The following is a 9,702-nucleotide window of genomic DNA, read 5'->3' as shown; positions in this document are numbered from 1 at the left end:
TTTCAAATCTCTCTGTTCTGCTTCTTCTTCTGCACCCAACCTGAAAATCGGGTTAAAAGCACCCAGTAATACACATAGCAGTTGTGTTGTCTTAAAATCGACTACATCATCACTTTACATTCAGGCTTCCACAAACTTGTTGGGCGCAGAACAGACATAGACAAGGCCATTATAAAAAATGTAGCATGAGCGGATTCTAGTTCAATTCTCGATAGAAACCCATTTCTATCTCAATCCCCACAGTCTTCGCTGTCCGTGTTCTTGTAAGGGTTCTGGTCCAGCAGCCACAGCCACTATGGTCTGCTTACAGCTTTTCAAATTTTGTCCAGCTAGATTGTCCGATTTTTTAAAAAATTCCTTCCACATCTCCAAAGACATCTGTACTGTAGTTGGAATGTCAATTGTAGTCATGGCAACAGCCCTGTATCTGGTATCAATTCTGTGGTAGTCAGGGTCCCAGCACTATGACAGAATACCCAAGGAAAGCAACTCGGAAGAGGAAAGGTCTATTTGCTGTGTAGTCTCAGTCAATGACCATTGTTTTTAGGCCAATGGAAATGCTGATGTACTGCTATGCCGGGAAGGCATGATGGGAAGGGATCTGCTCCTCTCATGGCAGCTATAAAGCATGGGGAGATAGAAGGAATGTGAGAACAGGATGCATCCAGATGTATGCCTCCAGTGATCCCCTCCTTTGAACTGGGCTCTACCTCCTAGACCATTCAACTGTGAGCTTGGAATAGTCTGTTGATGAAGTTAATGCTCTAATCACATTTTGATAGCCCCGCTCTCTGGGGACCAAGTCTTCAACAAGCCAGCTTTCTGGGGGGGGGGGATATTTCATACCCAAGCCAGTCCCTGGATCTACACCCTTGTCCCATCATTCCAGAGAAGAAAACCTTGTGATGCTTTGGGTCTCCGTCTTGTTCTGACTTTGAAGCTCATTTTAGAGGCGTACCAGCCGTGTTGTTGAGTTTCACGTGGCTAGCATAGTGCCTCTTCTCATGTTCCTTTAGTTCACCTTCGAATGACGTCTTTTTGGGGGGTAACCAAATTATAGTCTTCTTGTATCCACAGGAATATGGCTGCTTAGGCACGAGGTTAACCTTCTAGGTATACCTGGGTCTTGCCTCCTTCTAGAACATTGCTATCTTACACGTTCTCCACTACCAGCTCCTGTTTGACTTGCTGGCAAGGAAGACATTCCCTTATGCCAGTGCTGATATCCACTGGGACCAAAAGTGGAGGAGAAAGACATCTGTACCCAGAAACTATTTAAGCATCCAGCTGTGATCTAGGATGCTATTGTTAGCTACCAGCTTCATCAGATTCAGGTATGAGAGAGGGTGGGATGAACCGGGGCAGCAGGACATCAGGGTAAGCAAAGGGGGGAAACCCGGTATGTCCTCCTCTGTTCCCAGGAAAGGTCCCAGTGGTGTCATGACCTGGACATATCAGGGGTACAGACATATGGAGTCTTCAGCAGAGGGCAGCTAACTGCCAGATGAGAAACGTCCTCTGTATCCCTGCAGCTCCTGGCCGAGTGGCATGATCCTTGCCCTCACCTCCCTGGGTGATGGACTACAAGCTGTATGATGTAAAAGCTTTCCACTCCAAGCTGCTTTTGGTCGTGATATTTTATCACAGCAATAGAAAAGCAACCAAAACGCTGGCCTTGATTAGCCCCGTAACAACTCACCTGCTTTCCGCCCACCCCGAGTTTGTTTCTAGGACCCCCCCCCCAAAATTTATATTGTATCACACCTGCCTTTCCTTATGATTGTCACTGAATTCAGCCCATCTCTATAGCCACTCAAGAGTTCAAACTCCTGTCCCCAGGGGAAGACACTGCAGCCACGCCCACTCAGGGGTGTGCAGCTTTGACATATCAAGTGAGCTGGCGAGTCAGGTCAAGGCATACTGGGGACCCAACAAGAGAACCACAACTTCACAACCACAATGATAAAGCTTTAAGTTTTAGAACTGGTAGAGGCTTGGGACACAGGGATGCCTGACTTCATTTCAAGCCTCAGTTGAGAGGAGCTCAGGTCCCAGTCATACAAACTGCAGGCTCCCAGGAGGACAGCTCTGATGAGGGCAAGCAGATGACTTAATGTGTACTGGTTATTGCTCTGCTCTACAAATTAACTCATTGAGTCTGCCCCAGAGCTTCCGGACAGGGAGAGGGGAGAGAGGGGGGATGGGGGAGGAGATCGGAGTGGTCAGTATTACTTTTCCAAACTCCGAATGGAGAAGATAGATTATCAGAAGTTGTCGCTGGGATTTGAACGCTGGAGGCATGGTCCCATTCTTTGCCTGATGAACTCTGTTTCCCGGTTCCAGCCACAGCATGAACATGAGTTTTCATCTAGTTCCAACAGCCTCTTCAATTATTGATACATTGTGTATGCATATGCAAATAAGGCTATTTATTTGCATAAATATATATATAAGTTGTACACTATAGACTTTGTAATCTTGTATTGTTTGCATATGCATTTACATGCATGCTTTAATAAACCTTGCAATATGTGCATTTTAGCTCTCTACAATGTATTAGAAAGGAAATAATTTACATCAATTCACATAGTTAAATTAGCTTAGACCGGCGTCTCTAGCCTCACAGGGTCAATGGTTATCCTAGCTCTCTTTAATCTGCCCCAATTACATGTTCTGTGGGCCATTATTCAGCTGGCAATTCTGTCTAGGTTCAAAATCAGAAAATGAGAAGACCTCTCTTTCTCTCTCTCTCTCTCTCTCTCTCTCTCTCTCTCTCACACACACACACACACACACACACACATGCACATACTTGTATGTAGTGTTCATTCATGAATATTAGGATAGCAAATGACAGCATCTAATAGAAATGTTACTATAATATCCATTGCAAAGGAGGGATGGCCCCAATCTCTGTATCACTCAGACAGTGGATCGGAGTGATAGCTGGTGTCAACATGTCAGGATCTGCAAGGCTTAGGAGACAAGACTTCAGCTGCACCTGGGAAGGCTTGTGTAACCTCTAGGCACGCCTGGGAGGAATTAGCTTGCTTGAGTTAATTGATATGGGAAGGCTCGCAGAGATCAGATTTACATTTTTAACAGGTTATCTGTATAGAACGAGTTGCAGTCCCATCTCCTCCCTCGTGGTCTCCTCTTGTTCCGCTTCCACACCTGTTGATGACCTACTTCTTCCCAGATCATCCTCCCCCAGCAAGCAAGTTCTGTGCAGAGTGCTCTTTTCTCCTCTACCACGTCCCCCCGGGCCCCAGGCTGGGTGAAATAATGTCCCATCGAGAGCTGATCACTCAATAGTCCCTTAATCTCAGTTTTTGGTACCCGGGCTCTGATTTGCATTTGTGGGTAATGAGAGACCATTTATAAAGCACGGGAGCCTGAAGGGCCACCGAAAAGAACTTTTAGCTTCACCCCACCTTTTAAAATAAATTACTCCTGGGCTCTGGTGAGAGGAGTCAAATCTTACAGGGTGTCTTAGTCAGGGTTTCTATCCCTGCACAATCATCATGACCAAGAAGCAAGATGGGGAGGAAAGGGTTTATTCAACTTACACTTCCACACTGCTGTTCATCACCAAAGGAAGTCAGGACGGGGACTCACACAGGGTAGGAACTTGGAGGCAGGAGCTGATGCAGAGGGCATCTGGGGTGTAGCTTACTGACTTGCTCACCATGGCTTCTCAGCCTGCTTTCTTATAGAACCCAAGACTACCAGCCCAGGGATGGCACCACCCACAGTGGGCTGGGCCCTCCCTCCTTGATCACTAATTGAGAAAATGCCTTACAGCTGGGTCTCCTGGAGGCATTTCCTCAAGTGAGCCTCCTTTCTCTGTGATAACTCCAGCTTGTGTCAAATTGACACACAAAACCAGCCAGCACACAGGGTAAGAGTAGACATCCCTGGGAGGCACTTACAGAGACCCCTCTGACCTGTTGAACTGCTGTGTTGGCTAAGCAAAGAATTTCTGCTCTCTCTACCTCCCTCCTTTCTTCTTAGGCTTCCCAAAGTACCTTTGGCGACAAAGGGCGATGTTTAAAACATTATGTAGTCACTAGGTGGCGCCAAACACACTCCAGAGCTAAGCAGGGGGTGAAGGAAGTCTAAAGGAGTCTAGAAAATTTCTTTTCTGGGTTCTTCTCAGGGTTTATTTAAGAATAGAAAATAAGCTATTTTTCGTATCTAGACCCAAAAGAGAGATTGGTTTCATACTAGTGTGTCCAGGGAGGAATCATCTATTAACTCACTCACTGGTGAGAATCCCATGTACGATGTATAGGCACAGACTAGGGAATACAAAGAACAGATAGACACATCTTTGAGATCCTCAACCTGAGAGAGCAGTAGATGACTTGCTAGTACGGAGGAAGGATTGCGCACCCACTGCATACTCATTTAAATTCTTTTAGTCTTTCCTGTTGCCTTTAAGGTGACTGAAAATGTATCTCTCTCGTTTCATTTCATCTCCGGACTCCAGTCACAGTTCTCAGGCTCCCGAGGCCTCTCCAGTTCTTTGTCCTTGTTCAGAGTTCTCAGTATCGACAATAGAATGTGATGGAAAGCGATGTTTAAACTAGCGGGTGGAGCACTGGTCCTAACAGTCTGGGCTGTGTCCCAGGTCCTCCCAGAACAGTATATCCCCCCACAGCTTAGCCTGCCGGCGGTGTTCTGCTGTCTCTGCATGTAAAGCCAAGTGAAGGCTATTTTCTGGGTCTCTCGTATGCGGCACAAATGGGGAGGGGGAAGGAGGGACACAGATAAGATCGCGCCTGATCTTATGGATGCTGTCGGGGTTAGCTGTAAGTATGAACACAGAGAAGAAAAACAGTTAATTTTTTCTTACTCGGGATCAACCCAGACAAAGCCGAGCCCCTTTGCTTAAAAACAAAATCTCATCTTTAGAGTTTCTAGAACACTTCCGAGGTTCCCAGAAGTGGATTTGCCCTGTCTTGAGGCCGGGCATCTTTGATGTTCACTGAGATTCTCATTTTTCTGGTCCGTGCAGGATTAGAACTGGTGAAGCAGAACAAGGTAAGAACGCATCTTGAAGCTCTCCGTATTTATGTCAGCTCTGGCATAATCCCACAAACAGGGAAGGGAATGCTAGCGGGAAGGGAACCCTGGCGAGAAGGGAACGCTGGCCTCATGTAGTCCCTGGCCATTCCCAGGAAGCTAATGCTGCTATCTGCCAATTGACCACCAGAGGACAGCAAAGCGCTGTCAGTTGAACGCGCTCCTGGGCACTAGCTGTCAGAACAGGGCAGCGGTAAGAGTATCTAGAGGCAAGATTGCTTGGCTCTCATGGAAACGCCTAGATTCACATCCAAGCTCCAGTTCCAAGGTTGGCTCTGTGGTTGTGAGGCCTCTGTAGTCACAGATTTGAGCTTGTAGAAAGCCTCCACCGTTGTTTAATGCTGTGAGGTTACTGTCAGTAGTTACAGGCAGTAGAGTGGGACCAGGAGGAAGAATGTCGTGTCCCTGTGTCTTGGGGTGGGGCTGAGGCTGGCTAAGCCAAGTGGTTAAAGAATGTGGTGAGGGAGAGGGGACTCTGCGCGACTTCACTGCCTTTTTTTTTTTTTAAAGTATTAGATATATTTCTTTACTTACATTTCAAAGGTTATTCCCGTTCCCGGTTTCCTGTTCATAAGCCGCCCTCCCCTCCCCCTCCCCCATACGAGTATCCCCCCCCCCCCCGCCCCGCAATGACTTTGGATCAGTGCCTTTCTTTCTTTGTCTTATAATCTAGTGGTGGCTCATTGGCCCTCTAGCTTTAGTGTGTGACAATGGACGTTTTTAATTTTCTGCTCAACCCCATGTTCATGGTTCCTACTCACCAGGATGCTTGCCTCCCCAAGTCCTTGGGGTGAACATCTGTAATGCCTCATGGGATCAGGCACAGAGCTGCAAAGAAGCTACCCGTGGGCAAGGACTAGAGGTTGTTGTATGAACGTCCCCCTTCCAAATACTGAGTTTGTTTCCCGCTTGGTCCCCAGTGGGACTGACTCGGTTTCCACTAAGAAGCCCCTTCCCACAGTTGCATGAGCTGACTTGAACACAGTCTCTTTCCCGCTCCTTTCCCAGGTCTTCTGTAATATCTCTCCATTCACTCCAATATGACTGCACTCAGGACTTACTCTTGGGGGAACCAAGTCCCCAAACATTAAGCGCCGCCTCTGAGATTCTATTGGCTGTTGTTGATACATTGGGGTTGTAGTATCTTCCTGGCGGATCGACACGCTGATGTTCTACATACCCACCCCCACTTTTGTAACACTGATTCATGGAATATTAATATAATCACCCAATTGTCTTTTGAGTACCTGGGTTGTATAGTATGCCTTTCCTCCTATTTTAAATATAAATATAAATATATAAATGTGTGTGTTTATGTCTACACTGTAGAGGTTTTGTTTTTTTAACATACTCAGTTGAGGTGCAAGGCAGGCCTGTCAGTCAGCTCTAGCAAGGTCTGGAAGGAAAGGCTTAGGACTTTTGTGGTTGGGGCTGAGTCCGGTGTGAGCTTGTGAGGCTTAGATCTTACCCTGGCACCAGGACAGGAAGTGCCCAGGCTTTCTAATCAGCTTCCCCAGATAAGGAGCTAGAGCAGACAATGACTGGCCAGGCTTAAAAGCCAGCAGCCACCAGAGGTCACAAAGCAGAGCCACATTCCGTATTCTGTAAGGTGGAGTTGGGTCTTGCTTTTTAAATCCAGTCTTACAAATATCTTAATGGATATGCTCAAGCACTTTAATTCCACAAAATTACTGCTATGAGTGGATTAGGATCTCTCTGAATCTTTTTCTGCTAGTCGATGTTCTGCTTTTCTTGTTTGGCTATTTGCTTTTGGATTGAGAGTTTTTGATTCATTTTATCTCCACTATTGAGCTTTTCTTTATACCTCTTTAAGGAGGATTTAGTGCTGATTATGGGTATACAACACCCTGGTGTGTTTTACTTTCAAATAATACAATATTGTTTGCATCTATGGGAAGAAGACTTTTTTCTTTTTTTAGGGAGGTTTTTAGATGACTTGTGTATACCAAGGGGTACTCATGTCTGCTGCCTTTATGAGGAAACACCAATGCCTTTTTGTCCACCATGATACTCTTTCAAATATCCATCCAGGACTTTGAAGAAAGCATACTTTGAAATTCACTCACCATTTTTCCTTCTTGAATCTCCCTTAAACCGAGCCTGCTCAACAATGTGCTTCTTAATGGAGCATGCTCAGTAATGTGCCTCTTAATGGAGCATGTGCAATAGTGTGTTTCTTAATTGAGCATGACTAGCAATGTGCCTCTGAATTGAACATACACAACAGTGTGCTTCTTAGTTGAGCATGTACATTAATATGCTTTTCAACTGAGTGTGTTCAACCGTGTACTTCTTTTTTTCTATTCTTTTTTTATTAGATATATTTCTTTACTTACATTTCAAATGTTATTCCCTTTCCCAGTTTCCTATCCATAAGCCCCCATTCCCTCCCCCTCCCTCATACGGGTATTCCCCCCCCCATCCATCCTCCTTACTGCCTTCCCCCCATATTCCCCTGCACTGGGGGTTCAACCTTGGCAGGACCAAGGATTTCCCCTTCCCCTGGTGTCCCAACAAGGTTATTCTCTGCTACATATGCAGCTGGAGCCCTGGGTCAGTCCATGTATAGTCTTTTGATAGTGGTTTAGTCCCTGGAAGCTCTGGTTAGTTGGCATTGTTGTACATATGGGGTTGCAAGTTCCTTCAACTCTTTCAATCCTTCCTCTAATTCCCCCCACGGGGGTCCTGTTCTCAGTTCAGTGTTTTGCTGCTAGCATTGACCTGTGTATTGGACATGCTCTGGATGTGTCTCTCAGGAGAGATCTATATCCAGTCCTTTTCAGCATGCATTTTTTAGCTTCATCAATCTTATCTAGTTTTGGTGGCTGTATATATATGAACCATATGTGGGGCAGGCTCTGAATGGCCGTTTCTTCAGTTGCTGCTCTAAACTTTGCTTCCATATCCTCTCCTATGGATATTTTTTCCCCTTTTAAGAAGGAATGGAGCATCCACATTTTGGTCATCCTTCTTGAGCTTCCTTTGGTCTGTGGATTGCATCTTGAGTAATTCGAGCTTTTGGGTTAATATCCACTTATCAATGAGTGCATACCATGTGTGTTTTTCTGTGATTGGGTTACCTCACTCAGGATGATATTTTCCAGTTCCATCCATTTGCCTATGAATTTCATGAAGTCATTGTTTTTGATAGCTGAGTAATATTCCATTGTGTAGATGTACTACACTTTCCATATCCATTCCTCTGTTGAAGGGCATCTGGGCTCTTTCCAGCCTCTGGCTATTATAAATAAGGCTGCGATGAACATAGTGGAGCACGTGTCTTTGTTCTATGTTGGAGCATCTTTTGGGTATATGCCCAGGAGAGCAATGTACTTCTTATCTGAGCATGCCCTGGAAGCACTTACCTCTAAAGTGATTCCTGTATAACTAAGTATGGGGTCCCTGACTAAAATGCTCAGTTTTCCTTTTGTTCTGGGAGGTCACTGCTTTGGAAATGACTCCAACCTCTCCTTACTTACTGGACATGATAAACCTTTCTCCATCTTTGAGTTCTGAACTAGGCTTGGTTTCAGCATTGCACTCAGCACACTGACACTCATTGAATGCAGATTTAGTACCAACTACACCAAGCATAAAGGCCTCATAATAATAATTTATTCCCTTAGCTCCCATTGCTATTGTGTTTTCCCTACGTTGTAGACATTTTTAATCCCAATCCAGGGTTTCTATCCTGCCTTGATCTTTCAGTTCCCAGATAAAAGACACACACAACCTTTATGCTTAAAATAAGTCTTAAATAAGACAAGAACTGGGCAGATATCTACCCTCTCTGCTATTACACTCTACTTTACTATCTTTAATCCCAAGTTATTACTTTCTATATTTCATTTGAGCTGTTCTTAATTCCAATTGGACAGCCCTCAGGGCCACATTTTTACGACTCACCTAGCCCATGGCAGCTTCTCTTTCCTCTTTCTCCTTCTTCTCCCTCATGGTTCTCCTCAGACCCCAAGCCCAGGAATCCTAAACCCCACCTATGTCTCTTCTGCCTAGCTATTGGCTGCCAGCATCTTTATTTACAATCAGAAATAACTTGGGGGGCAAAGTCACTTGGAGCTGTGTGATAACTCCAGGTCATGGGAGCCCACACTTAGCATTACAATACACAGCAAGACGGACATTCAACATCCACATGCATGCCTGGTGCCCATGGAGGACAGAAGAAGAAGTGGGCTCCCCTTGACAGTTGTGAACTGCCATGTGCATACAAGGAATCAAACTTGGTCCTTTGGAAGAGCAGCCAATGTTCTTAACTGCTGACTCAACTTCCTAGGTCCTTTTGTCATTTGTTTTGATGTGACATAGTCCTTAAACCCACCACAGTTCACTGGTACTGTTTTTGTTTTCCCCTTTAGATAATCAATGAACTCAATTAAAGGAAAAAGTTGCATTTACTTTAAAAAAAATTCTTCTTGTTGCTGTTTGTTTCTGTCCAACCTGGTTAGTTTTTCTTTCTGGCAGCCAGACACCAGCTGGAGGTGTTCGAGAAGCGGGGAGCCTCAGTCGAGAGAATTTCCCCACCAGAATGGCCTGCAGGCAAGCCTGTGGAGAAAGATTCTCCAATAAAGATTG

Source organism: Rattus norvegicus, chromosome 19, assembly GCF_021556685.1.
Source record: "Rattus norvegicus strain SHRSP/BbbUtx chromosome 19, alternate assembly SHRSP_T2T, whole genome shotgun sequence".
Classification (NCBI taxonomy): domain Eukaryota; kingdom Metazoa; phylum Chordata; class Mammalia; order Rodentia; family Muridae; genus Rattus; species Rattus norvegicus.
This window is presented reverse-complemented; position numbering follows the sequence as displayed.